Source organism: Magnolia sinica, chromosome 2 (assembly GCF_029962835.1).
Source record: "Magnolia sinica isolate HGM2019 chromosome 2, MsV1, whole genome shotgun sequence".
NCBI classification, from domain to species: Eukaryota; Viridiplantae; Streptophyta; class Magnoliopsida; order Magnoliales; family Magnoliaceae; genus Magnolia; species Magnolia sinica.
The window spans coordinates 74,992,954-75,007,327 of record NC_080574.1 but is presented as its reverse complement, the minus strand read 5'-3'; positions in this window follow the sequence as shown (position 1 = coordinate 75,007,327).

Genomic DNA, 14,374 nt, shown 5'->3' with positions numbered 1-14,374 from the left:
TGATCCATTTCCTTGCGCAATACTACATGTTTATAGGATGGTAAAACATGCAACATGCTTCTAAAGTTGCTCCCAAACTAACCATAGAGACCCAAAAGGACCAAAGGGAAAGCCCGAGAAGACCATCAACATGACTAACAATCAACATATCATAAAAGATTAATGGCACATGTTGATGCAGAAATTTGCTTAGCCTTCCCTTGACCTTCGGATACATGCACAATGAGCGGTCAAAGGAGACCCTGACTAGTATAGGGGACCTTCTGATGCCTAAGTCAAACAGGGAGTACGGGTCTAGTCATAAACAAGGTTTTAGGCTAAAGATTATGTGTACCTTTCATTATTGGAAGTGCTCCTATGTTGTAAAATATTAAATTTAAATATATTTTAAAATAAAAAATTATATATTATAAAAAGTTATTTTTGTAAAAACCCACTTTTTTAGTGTTTTGAGAATAGTCCCACGTCGGAAAAGATGAAAGAAAATTTTGTGGTTATATGAGAAATGTGGAGTATTATAATGTTTACTCACTTACACCGAGGAGTATCGGGCTTGCGTGTTCCGTGCGCCCGCTCGGGCATGGTCTCGGTCTCAGTCACGAGCTCGGTGCGAGGGCATGGGCATGTGAGGCGATGTGGCTATAGAGGCGTTAGTAGCTCACTTTGCACTTCGCACATCCGCATCATGTCGTACAGGGTCACTCCTTCGCGGCCTTACATGAACTGGCGCGAGACGAGTGCGAGTCGCAGTGCAACAGAGAGCTAAGGCGGATGACTGAGAGTCTAGAGGATTGAATGAGATCCTGTCACTTATATAGAGGCTGAAAATCTAATTGTTAGAGTGAGGTGTAATTCATGCACTTTATGATTGACCATGCAGAAACTGTTACATGTGGCTAGCCCAACAGCTAGAAATGGCTAGCCAGTGTGTCTAAATGGTCAGAAACTGTTGCATGCAACAACTATTACACCACATGCACAACAGTTAGAAACTTTCAATAATGGCTACTTTCTCCCAATAGCTAAAAAACGGTCATGTGGATTTAAGGCCCTGGACCAAAACTGCCAAGTAATCTAGTGGAATAGAAACAAATCAAGTATAAGAGGGAATCTAAATATACATAATCAAATATTCGAGTGGTTGCTTGAAAACTTATACAAACCAATGTCTAAACTTTTTACAAAACATGATAGTACAAATTAATTACAAATGAAGTCAAGAATAGAGAGTTGTAAGATCATCTGGCTCCTCCTATTCCACATGAATGCCAGCATGCACATAATCTGCGTCTCCTACACACTGAATACGGTTTAATAACGTCAATATCTATCCAGTGAGGTATAACCCCCAAGATTTATGTCACGCCCCAAACTCAGAAAACAGGCTCACAAAATTTTCGATCACCGAATCCGGTGCCAATAGCCTCCATAGTACCCCATTCTCGGCTCCCAGCGCCCATACGCCAGATTCCGATCCTGGGATCTTACAAAGAGGATTTTCAGTATGATTTTTTTTTGTAATACAGCATAACCAATTCACAAAACAACATCACCACATATCCACTATATCAAAAACTTTAAGTACAATGCGCATGAAAGGAAAATACAATATAATGAGAGTAATAACAACTCTAGAAGCTCGGCTGCACGCTCCAAGCTCAACGCTGCTGCAACCTAACGCCACCTGCACGCATCTATCGTGCATAAGCTTATAGAAAGCTTAGAGGGTGGTGAAAGTATGTGTAAGGTGAGTGTTAAGTGTACAATATCAGAGTAATGTGGAAATATGCAGTAAGTCCATGAATGCTATCAGCTGTACCAAAACTATATGATGCAAGACATGAATGTTATCGGCCATACCAAGGCCATGCGATGCGAGGCCTATGTAGCCAAATGTCATATGCGAGATGCAAAGCAAGCGTGCCAGTACTCATCAAGTACACATATCAGTACAGTTCCTCTCTGGATATCACCGGGGTCTAATACACCTCACACTGACTGCCTCCTCCCTAACTGCACAGTCAAGCAAGTGGAAGAGACCACACCATCTGCCTGACCAGTAGTCTGCCAATACCTATCTGGCTCGTCGATGTCGGACTCATTTGTGAGTTAGTCAAACTCAGCCTAGCTTATAGCCCCCTCACTCGGGTGGATAAGGCCCCACCCCCTTCCAACCGACCACGACACAGTGGGAGATGCGGCCTACTGGTATTCGACACTCGGGCGCTCGTGTATTCACTCGGTCTAGACGTTGGAGCATCTCCTAGTACCAAAAAGGTTTTGGGACTTTCACCAAGGACATCCTAAGTGCCCACAGTGCTAGAACCAAGCATTTTTGGTATCCGATACGGCCATCCACAATGTGTCTGTGGAGCCACGGCCCTGATGTCGCTAGGGCGTGCAGTGATCACGACACATAATGCAAAATGCATGAGTCACACCATCAGTCATGCGGCAATCCTGCATGTACCACACGATCATGTGGGGCACTCCATCTCATAAGGAGTCCAGTAAATGTCTCAGCCCAATGGCTTATGCAATGATCAAACATTCCTTATATCAAGCATACATATGATGCGTATGGGCATGAATCATGGATATATACTAAGCATGTTACAAAGTGATGAACCATCAACAAGTATGGGCCTACTAATGGGCCCTAGGGAGAGTTATAATGTGGACATTTAATCAACACTATTCTTACAATGTGGACGTCAAACCAACATTGTTCCCAAGGCATGGCCCGCCATAAAATATCATTACCCAAACCATAGGGAATCACACATTGCAATGGACCTATATACATCTTATTAGGCCTCAACCCATAGGCCTTAGATACACCAAATGGGCCGCCTCATATGGGCCTTATATAAATCAAGTGGGCTGCATCAATGGGCCTTGTGCACATTGCAATGGGCCATAACCCATGGGCCTTGAATACAGCACAATGGGCCTTATAACATGGACCTTATATTCATATCAAGGTGGGCCTCAACAGCGACCACAAATACATCGAATGGGCCTAATCAAATGGGCCTTATGTACATCAGATGGGCCACACCAATTGGGCCCCATGTCTATACTCAAGTGGGCCCCAACAACGGGCTATAATACATCAAGATGGGCCTAATCCCATAGCCTTATATTTATACCAAAGTGGGGTCCACTTGGACTATAGATCTGTCTTATTTTTAGTCTCAAGCCTGTAAAAAGAGCTTTCAAAATGGTTGGACAGTTGTATGCAACACAATCATCATGGTGGGGGGTCCACATGAAGGCCCACCATCCTGTATACTATAAATAATATAATATACAATTTATATAATATATATATATACAATATTGTATATAATATTATATATATATGCACACACACACGCACATACATGCGTGCACACACACCCGCACACGCACACACACACGCACACGCACACACACACGCACACACACACACACCGTCCCCTAGACGGACGGTGTGAATGAAACCCATACATCACTGTGGGTCCCACGTGGGGCCCACCGTTATGTTTACTAGCCATCCAATCCATTAAGAAGGTCATACGGACCTGGAATGAAGAGGAAAACAAATTTCATCTTGATCCAACACTTCTGTGGCCCAGAAAAGGAGTTTCAATGGCAAACAGTTCAACCCCACTGTTTCCTCTGATGTGGGCCACCTGAGTCTTGGATGTGGTTAAAATTTGGAGGGGGGCCACTGATGGAGGTGGCCCACCATATAAACAGGTTGGATGGCAAATATACATCAGGGTGGGGCCCACGGCTAGGGCCGTGGCTCTGCTCTCGTCCGCCCGCCCGCCCGCCAGCAGCAGCGTCTGCTGCATGTAAATTTTATTTTTTTTAAACCGAGTTTTTCTATGGTTTTTTATGTATGGGACCCGCATCAACTGAATCCAGCCCATCCATTGCACTCTATGGCTCAAGACCGTCAAAACGAGTCTAATAACTGATGTTTTTCGGCGCATAAAAATGACAGGGTGACTTTCAACGGTAGAAACCACTATTTTACATCCTATGGCTCACCCAAAGATTGGATGGATTTCATTTTTCAGCTCAACACCTAAAATGAGTTGGTAAATAGGATGGATGGCATGGATTGGACTCATACATCAATGTGGAGCCCACACAAGTGGCCCACCAATCAGCTTGGAAAAAAGCTAATATTTGTGCTTTCCCAGTTCACGTCTAGAGACGTTGGACTCTCTTTTTCTTTTTTTTTCTTTTTTTTTGTTTGGGCATACAAATAAAGTTAAGGTGGGCCCTGCTTAGGTGGGCCATCACATGGCTACACATATAAAGTGGGTCCCCACTTATGGATCACTTGGATAAAATACATGCCTCATTATGGGGTCCATCTGGGTGGGCCATACAGCCACATCATCACACACAAAAATAAATAAATAAATAAGAGAGGGAGAGAGAAAGAGGGACATGTGTGATGGAGGGACCCCGACACTATGGGCCCTCCCTTGCATAATTTAAAACATACATCAAGTGGGTCCCAACACATGTGGGCCCACCAAATCAAGGATTCAATGGTGGAGATCCTTTCTCCACCAAATGTAAGGTCTAGATGACCCTATCCATACATGAAAAATAAACATCATGATGGGGTCCATGGAGAATGGCCCCATCATGGAATGATCATGAGGATCAAAGTGGTCCATCGGCCACATCAAGGGTCCAAAGTGAGATCCACACCATCAATCGGTAGGCCTCACTTGGCCCATCATCAAAACATGAAAATCTATCCTAATAAGCACCCACCGTCGATCTCCTTAGTCCATTGGAAAGCCAATCTCCTTGTGCTTCACTTTGATGGAGGGAGATGAGGTTTGAATGGCTAAGATGAAGGTTAAAGGGATGGAAAAGTGGGCCTCACAAATCACATTTTTCTCTCCATGGGAAGGCTTGGACGTGGGATTTTCCTTGCTTAGGAATGTGGGTTTGAAAAATGAGAGAGAGAGAGAGAGAGTTGTAAGGAGAGAGAGTGATGGGTGATGTGAGGTGAGTGATGGATGTGAGGTGAGAGGTTAGTTGACTTGGTGGTTACTTGACTTGTGGAGAAAGAAAGCATGGGTGTGTGTACTTGACATGAGGTGATTGATTGATGGATTGATTGATTGATTGATGGGACATGTTGTAGAGATTCTCTTGGGATTGCAAACGCGAGGTGTTTTTTTCGAAATAAACGCCGGCCCACATCTTCCGGCCAGGGTATCTCATCGGTGCGTGAATCGCGGTGTTGAAACTGCGGCGATGGTGCGGTCACAATGATATAAGTCTCGGATTAAGTCGACTCAAATCTACAGGATATGACTTAGGGTCATGCGCAAACGTTGGTTATACGTCGCAGGTTACCGGAATTTGACGGGAAGGATCACGGCAGTTGACAGAATAGTACGGGCTAGGATATAGGTCTTACAATTTATCGTATCATCAAGATAATTAGTCAATTTATCAGAAACAGTCCATAATGAATATTTCACGATGATCCTTATAGAAATAAGACAGAGTTTACCATATACAAATATATTGAATAAATTCCACAAAGGTATTCTTATTTAAATGCATGAATGCAGTCACATGCTCATACGCCTAAGGATACATATCCAGCTAGGAAAAAAGACCATGCAATGAGGACACCCAAGGTAAGCTAGCTTCCTAGAAGAATATTATATGATACATCCAAGGAAAACTAGACACCTGGAAATGTCCATGCGAAAAGGACAGCCCATGGTAGTCAAATGCACACGACGAAAACTTAAGATCACCAGGTAAAATACTCTACAGTACAGCCCATTGTGACCCAAGAAAACTCCGTGTCTTGTATCGACAACCTCGTAAAGTCCTTATGCCATGAAGATGCATGATTAGCCCAACCATTATTATTCTAATTTCAAACAACTATTTAAAGGAAGCTCAAAGGTCACTATAGGGAGTTTGTCACCCAGTATAAGCAGACAGCTCAAGCATAGTGTCACATTCCACCATCCCTGGCTCATGAGATTAACAAATAGGATGTTTAATGGTAACCGACTCAACTAGTGGCCAATTATAGTTTTATAAGTGGAACTTACCATCACAAGGTTATATGAAGGCGGTTCATTAAAGCCACATAGGGCAAATGTTACATCAAGCCGCATAGAGCAAACAATCTATCCCAAGGATGTGATAAAAATGGATTTTCCCAAAAGCCACATAGGCAACAAATGGTCCTATAACACCCTGTATTTTCGGTACTTGGGTGTTATCATGAGAATTAAGCTTAATACAAACACAAAGCAGACTCATCTAGACATTCACTTTCGATCTAACCTAAACTTGGCCATTAGGAGGATCCTCATCTGCAGATCGAACCATCCAACCCTCTAAGCATAGGATCAACGGTTAGATCTCTACTTATATTGTCTTTAGGACATCTACAACTATTGAGGAAGGAAGCTGAAATGACTGCATTGATAAGTCATAAGATCCACCCATCGAGATTATGGAGCAACTACGAGATTCGAGATCTAATGTCCACTACATCCTTGACGACCCAATGATTAATCCACACTTAAAACCATGCAATCCAACTAATAAATACTTAGGAAACCGTCTAATCCCACCTAAGATTCCCATAAGAACCCTAAGTGTCACCAATGACTAAGTTAAAAATTGATCCAACCATAAATTGATCGTTACCAACCATAAATTAATGCATCCATCTGTTGATTTTTGATATGGACCATCACACCACCAAGTGGACCTACTTTTGGGATTTTAATCTCATTGATAAATAAATTAAGCCATTCATTATCAATGTTCAACTCTGTATCATAAGATCCATCGTTCTTAACAACCTGAAGGTCAAACCACACGATCCAGCTTAAATCTAACCATTTAAAGAATGCAAACCATGGATCGAACCATGCATTGCCAACTTTGGGACCCAAATCAATATATCTACCGATAATCAAGTCTACATAATTCCATCGGGCAAGTCAGCCATTAGATTGCATTGTTAGAACACCTGCTTATAAATCTAACCAATGAATTTTAGTTAAATAGTCCCTAGGACCCTTTAGGGTTCGGTTTAATCACACTTGTTAGCAATCCAACCATTAAACCATTCAAAATGACCACTTGGATGTAGATATGGTCCACCTGAGCCTTGGATCTGCCTCATCCTTTGGGCCGGGTCCTAACTTGGGCTAACAAAATAGATGGACAGAGTAGATTAGATTAAACACCATTATGGACCCCACTTTTAGAGTCACAAGTACACAAGGGGATATGCACTCATTGTGCACTGGACTGCTAAACCCGGTCAAGCGGGTTTGACCTGCCAGTAGCCGAAAGAAGAAGGGATTCTTCTTCCTTTTTCTTTCCACCCGAGCCAACTCAAACAGACAACGTCTGTTTGGCTTGGAGATGGCCCACCATCAAGGGCCCTATTGATGATCCAGACCGTCCATCTTGTAGAGGACCTAAAGAAGAAAAATACCTACCCAGTTTCACCTCACAAATCACACTCATGTACTCATAAACACCAACGCAAGAAGGTTGTTCGTGCCGCCATTTTTCCATAAATGGAAACTTCTTTCCACATTGGCAATCCGTGTGCTCTGGTTGCGGTAATCTCGACCCTCCACAGAGAGGATCATAGCCCTCCATTCCACCTCAGCTTTAGGGCTTCATAGCTATCATATGAGCTTTCCTTTCCACCGATTCACATTGCAAATGAACCCATCAAGCAAATACACTAATGACCATCCATTCGGTGCATCCCATAGTGTCCAGGGGTCAAATCTAATCCATCTATAAGACTCAGATTAGAAGATCACCCCTTGGACTGAATCTTGCCATTAGTGGTGTTATCATCTTCCCCATTCACGTGGATGACCCACCTACTCTGGATGTGGCCCATTTGCTGATCTCAAGCGTCTAGTGTGCAACCCTTGATGCCAGAGGAGCATCCCTGACCGTTGTTTGGGCTTGTGCTAGTTGATCCATGGGAAATCATCAACGGACGTGAGTTCTACTTCGCGTTTAAGTTGGAACCTGCGACTAATCCTATGATTAGTAGCTGATATTTCAGATCATTAGGGCCTATAAGAAGATCCCTTTTAGGGCAGCTATCTGAAAAAGAAAAAGAAAAGAAGAAAAGAGAGAGAGACGCCGCTTCTTGCCATCTGCTGCCACTGGTGCACCGAGCTGGACCGACTCAGTAGTTGAATTCAAGTCAAACTAGCAGGAGGAAGATGGAGGAAAGGAAGAGAGTTGGGTCGGTGGCTGTTGCACCAACCCGACTCATTTGAGCCAGTGCAAACTCAAGCACGGGCCTGGTCTAGGGGTTGTTGGACAGTGCAAAAAAAGGACAAAGGAAAAGGAGAGAGGAATAGAAGAGGGAGAGAGAGATAGTTTGACCCCCTTGAGGCTGTCGAGTCGACTCGGCTGAAACCAAGTCTGACTGGACCAAGTCAGGTTTGGACCTAATTCGGGTTGGATATTTACTGGAGTTTCAGCAAGAAAGACAAAAAAAGGAGTAGGAGAAGAAGAGAGAGAAAGGAGAAAGAAAGAAGGGAGAGTTTAGGTTTAATGGCTACTGAGTTGACTCGGCTGGAACCGAGTCCAGTCGAGTTAATTGTGTTTGGGCCTGATCTAGACATGGCTGGACATTCCAGTAAAAGTAGAAGAAAAATAGTAGAAAAGAAAAAAAGAAAGGAGAAGAGGAGAGAGAGACAGACGGAGCATAGGTTGGGGCTTCTATCGAGTCAAGACCGAGTCGATTCACTGTCCAACCTAGCCGCCATTACTTAGCGGGTCACAGTTGAATCTGCACCATGTTGGTTGATCCGAATCTGAGTCGCCAAGTTAAGCTACTAAGTCGAGGTAAATCGAGACCCATTTTAGTTGTTTTATTACTGAGTTAACTCAGTGGGTTTTCACCGAGTCTATTGTTTATAGATAGTTGATTGCTAACAATTTCATTAGCATTTGACCAGGTCACAGACGCACAAGTAACAAACAGGATTGACTCGATCGGGTTACATTCATGCTATCTAACGGGCCACATGCAACTAGGTTACTTGATAGAGGTGAGGACTCACCCTTTGAGCTTCCCACTTAAATTCATTAATCTAATCATAGATGATGCCTTAATCCCTCCCATTTAGTATCTCCTAAGTTACTTGATTGAGTTACTTAACTTATTATGTGAATATGTGAATATGATAATATATTGCTCACCTGATTCTTTTGCTAGATAATGAACATATCTCTTTAATTATAGCAAGCATAAATGATTGATGATAACATGCTATCTTTAGTTGTACATTATTAATTAACTATATGTTTTTCGTTTATGATTGAGTGACGTAATGAATGAAACCTATAATGAATTCACCATCTTGCAATCCGTATTTGACTTACGCGACTTAGATAGCATATTTATCCTATGTGGTTTGGATCGTATATTTGCCCTCGTGGCTTGATGGTCTATTAGTACCCTTTTATTACTTGTTGGTTATATTCGCATATCCCGCTGTTTCCTAGCCATCTTGTAGTATTCGGTCGTATTGTGATTTTCAGGTGGAGCGGGAGTTCGTTTATCGATTTCCTAGCCATCTTACGGTGTTCACGTACGATATGATTTTTGGGTGATCTAGAGTTTGCACGTTGGTTTCCTAGCCCTCTTACGGTGTTCGTTCGTATTGTGATTTTCGGGTGGACCGGGAGTTCGTTTATCGATTTCTTAGCCATCTTGCGGTGTTCACGTATGATATGATTTCTAGGTGGTATAAAGTTTGCATGTTGGTTTTCTAGCCATCTTGCGGTGTTCAGTCGTACTGTGATTTTCAGGTGGAGCGGGTGTTCGCTTAGCAATTTCCTAGCTATCTTGCGGTGTTTACGTATGATATGATTTTCAGGTTGTCTAGAGTTTATATGTTGCTTGTCTCTTCATCTTTCGGTGTTCAGTCATGTGGTGATTTTCGGGTGGGGTGGGTGTTCACTTAGTGATTTCCTAGCCATCTTGCAGTGTTCACGTGCGATATGATTTTTGGGTGAAGTAGACGTTTGTATGTTGTTCTCTCTTCATCTTGCGGTGTTCAGTCATATCGTGATTTCTGGGTGGAGTGGGAGTTCACTTATCTATTTCCTAGCCATCTTGCGGTGTTCATGTATGATATGATTTTCGGGACAAGTAGAAGTTTAAAGCTTGATTTCCTAGTCATTTTATGAAGTTTGTAAGGTTGATTATTGGACTATCTAGACACGTCCACTTGTATTGCGATTTCTATTACATTTCCTTAAAGTTAAGATTATGTTGACTTGCTTATTTCTGAATGTATGATTATAATTTTAAATTGCATTGTTTAATATGTCTCTCCTCATATATTGTGACTTATGTTATATTATGAATGATGAGTGTGCAATCTTAGAGTGTGCTCCTCACTGCCATAGCCATCGACGCTATCAAACCATATCAGTTAATGCAGGTGTAGAGCGAGCCGATGCTGTTCGTTGGGTTACTAGAGCAGATCGGGTAGCTGAGGAGGTAGATGGGGTCCCTGCGACCCATATTGGGCTCCATCACAAGTTGATATTTTCCTATTTTTGTTTAAATGAACTTTGTGTTTGGGATTGTATAAGTCCTGTATGGGCGCTACATTTGGATTTTTATTATGGTTGGAATGTTTTTATACAATGCATGGTATACTCTAGCTATGTTTGCTGCTAACTCTAATTAATGACAAAGTGGTTTAAATTTACAGTGAATTTTAAAGGATAACACTCAGGTTTTTGGAGAACGAGTCATATACTCAGGTTCCAAAAACCAGGGCGTTACAGGTCCATAAGATGGTAAATCCATAACAAAAACTCCATTTAATTTATTGGATAAAATAACCACTAGTACGAGGATCTCCAAGCATTCATACAGTAATCACAAGTGGTGAAACAAGCCACGTAAAATATCAATAGCGCTTATCCATATGAAATCTTTCATTTAAACCGGGATAGAGAATTTGTGTTATATAACATGTTCAGATACTTGAATGTAAATCCAATGATTAATCATTTAGGAAGAATTGACTCAAACATAAAATAGCATTCATCATCATTTTACTAAATATTAAATTAAGCAATTAATGAAATAAGTAAACTAAAATAATTATCATGATGTAAAAAAGCTTAAAGGTAATTCTCACCTTAAATTAGATGGTTGCAACATGAACGCTTTAATACACGAATCTAACTTGAACGGGTCAGATCTAAGTTCCATACACCTTCCATGGTTAAGATCTTAACCTTTGGCTTTGATCTCTAACCTAGATTTAAGGTTAGCCGTTTTAGAAATTTTACAATTTAAGCTGCGCAACGGATGAAAATTAGTAGTAGAGGTTATAACCGACGATGATAATAACACTAGTTAGTATAACCATCTAATATAAATTTATAACATCAATTATAATTTTGGACAATAGTAATAAATGATACTAACCACTAACTTTAAATGATATTAATAATAAATGTAAATAATGACAAACCTGATTTGTGAAAAGAATGAGAAACAACTCACCTGCGTTGACTTGGTTGAGTCAACTCGAATCACCATCGCATATTCTTCCTAGCTTCTCTCATCTTCTTTTCTTTTTCTTTTTTCTTCTTTTGTTGAGAATTTCCAGCAGGGATTGGACCTAACTAGTCAGTGAGTCAGAGACCTGACTCAGTTTTAAATCGAGTCGACTTAGTGACTCGTCCAACTTCTCTTCTTCTTTTCTTTCATCTTCCTCTCTAACTTTCTCTTTCTTTCTCACATTTCTTTGAGATGTTTAATAATAGCTGGTTATCAAACCAATCCCGCAAGACAGTCCGACTCAGTGAGTCGATCTGCTAAAACTCAATAACGAGTTAAGCACTCGGTCTCAACATGTTCGTATCAATAGCATCACAACTCCCTTCTTCATCATTCCCTTCCATTTCTTTTTCCTTTCCTTCTTCCTCCTCTGCTTCTCTGCTGCCAATGCCCAGCAACTAGACTCGATACAACAAAACTCGCAGCGACTCAACTGAGTCACGTCTTGACTTGATGCGACAATGGAGGACGGCACATGACACCTCTCTCTCTCTCTCAGATTTCTCTCTCTCTTTCTCTCATTTTTCTCCTTCTTCTTCTCTTTCTTCTTTCCCTCACTATGTTTAAGAAGACCGGAAGTAGTGTTGGACTCGGCCCAAGCTCATAGCAATTCGAACCGAGTCGACTGACTTAGTGTAACAACGAAACGCGGCACTCCATTCTTCTCTCTAAAACTTTTTGTTTTTAGAAAGGGTTTCCCTAAAAGGTAGCCTTTTATAAGGCTTCTCTAATCCCATTCTCAAAAGTTCGGTCACAACTAATCGTTGGATTAGTTACAGCCACAAACACTTTAACGGTGGTTTGGTGATAAGTTTGGAGCATTAACATAGTTCTAATTGCATGGTTAAGATCCGACTACATGGATGGGCTTCTAGGACCCTCGCCCACCTAACAGATAGCTTAGATCAAAAGGAGGGGCCCACTTGAGTGTGATGGGTTCTCCCAGCCAATGGAAAAGATGATGAGCATGATAATGGTGAAATGTTGATGGAGGGATAATCCTCTACCCTAAGTCGCCTGGAGGGTTTGGATTGAACCACAGAACTTTGTGGGATCCACCAAATGGATGATGATCAGCCTTCACCTAATGATTTGTGGTTGGAATGCTGCCGCAGGTGGAAACCCTGTCGATCATTGGAAAAGCCCTAGGATGGAGGGCTAGGATGATTCCATCCAACGACTAAGCTGGCTAGAGGCTAAGATTGTCAATTTGGCAAACCGAAAGGAGGAATGATGCTTTCTATTTCTAAAAGAATGGCTTCATACAGTCTTAATATGTCTGGATTCATGCCCACATGCGTGCATAGCTTCGTGTAAAACAGCCCAGGTTTTGGTCGAGGACACACCCTAAACATGATGGACGGTCTCGATCATCGATCTGATCTCAAATGGTGGGTCCATTCTCAAACGGACGAACTTCGTTCGTTACTGGCGGAAAAAGTTTCCTCTTTTGCTCAGGTCAGCAAGTTAAACTTGCTTTGACCGGGTCTTGTAGACTCGGGTACACGCACACTATTGTATACATGCATAGTGTGTGGGGCCCACCGCGATGTATTCGACAAATCCACTTCAACCATTCATCTTAAATAGGATTTTTGGACCATCCCACTAAAGATTTGGTGGGTCCAATGTTCAAGTGGGCCATACTTTTAAAGTTTCAGCTCTAATTGTGGATTTCTACTAGTCTAATGGTCGTATCATCTCGAAATTGAACATCAACGATAAAAAAGGGTCCAAGGGACCACTTTAACTAGAAATCAATGGATAGATTATGGATCAGATGGCCTAACATACATTTATAATATTATATATCATTTTTATAATGTTTTAAATGTCATTTTTATTATTATATTTATTATTATATATTCGATCATCAATTATTTATATTTAAATCCCATGATTATCTCTTTCAGAGATGTTTTATATGTTTATTTTAGTGATAAATTACTTATTTGCATTTAGATTTATATTTATATAATCATTATCATTGTTATTATTTTTCTTTAGATCATTTTCGTGGGTCACACTCTGATCAACCCATTTATTCATTCACTCGGTCCCTATAGGGCTTTAATTAGAAGGATTCGATCATTTTATTTTTGTAAGTGGGACACGCTACATGGGTCTTAACATTCAATTATCAATTTATTAAAATTAACGGTTGGATAGAAACTTGATCTGTGAGTGAGATTACTCACAATGGTCACACTTAGGCTAGATTAGAGGTGAATGTTAACATAAGCTAGGTCGGTACTTATACTATGTTAGGTTGCACGGTAACACCCGAGTACTGAAAAGTATGGGGTGTTACACATACTCATACGAAAATCCTTTCTTACAAACAAGATATTCCAGCAAGACAGTAAGGTTCATCTGAACCATTGCTTGAGGAACAGACCAGCGTTGTGGTCTAGAACGGTTCATCTGAACCATTAGCTAAAGAATAGACCAGTGCAGTGGTCTAAAACATCTTTCTTCTTCTCTTATTTTGGGATTTTTCCTTTTATTATTTCTTCCAAACATTTGTAGTTCTATTAGTGGATCCTCGTATTTTCTAAATGCAGATGCACACCAGGCTCATCGTATCCTAGAGGCAATTTGCCTAAAACCTTTTTAGCATACTCAATCTATTTGAGTAGGCGCAAATAACACTTTAAGGACAGCGTTCTCATACGTGCTTCAACCTGTCCTGATTTCTAATTTTTCAGTTTACCTATTTTACAGAAAACATTT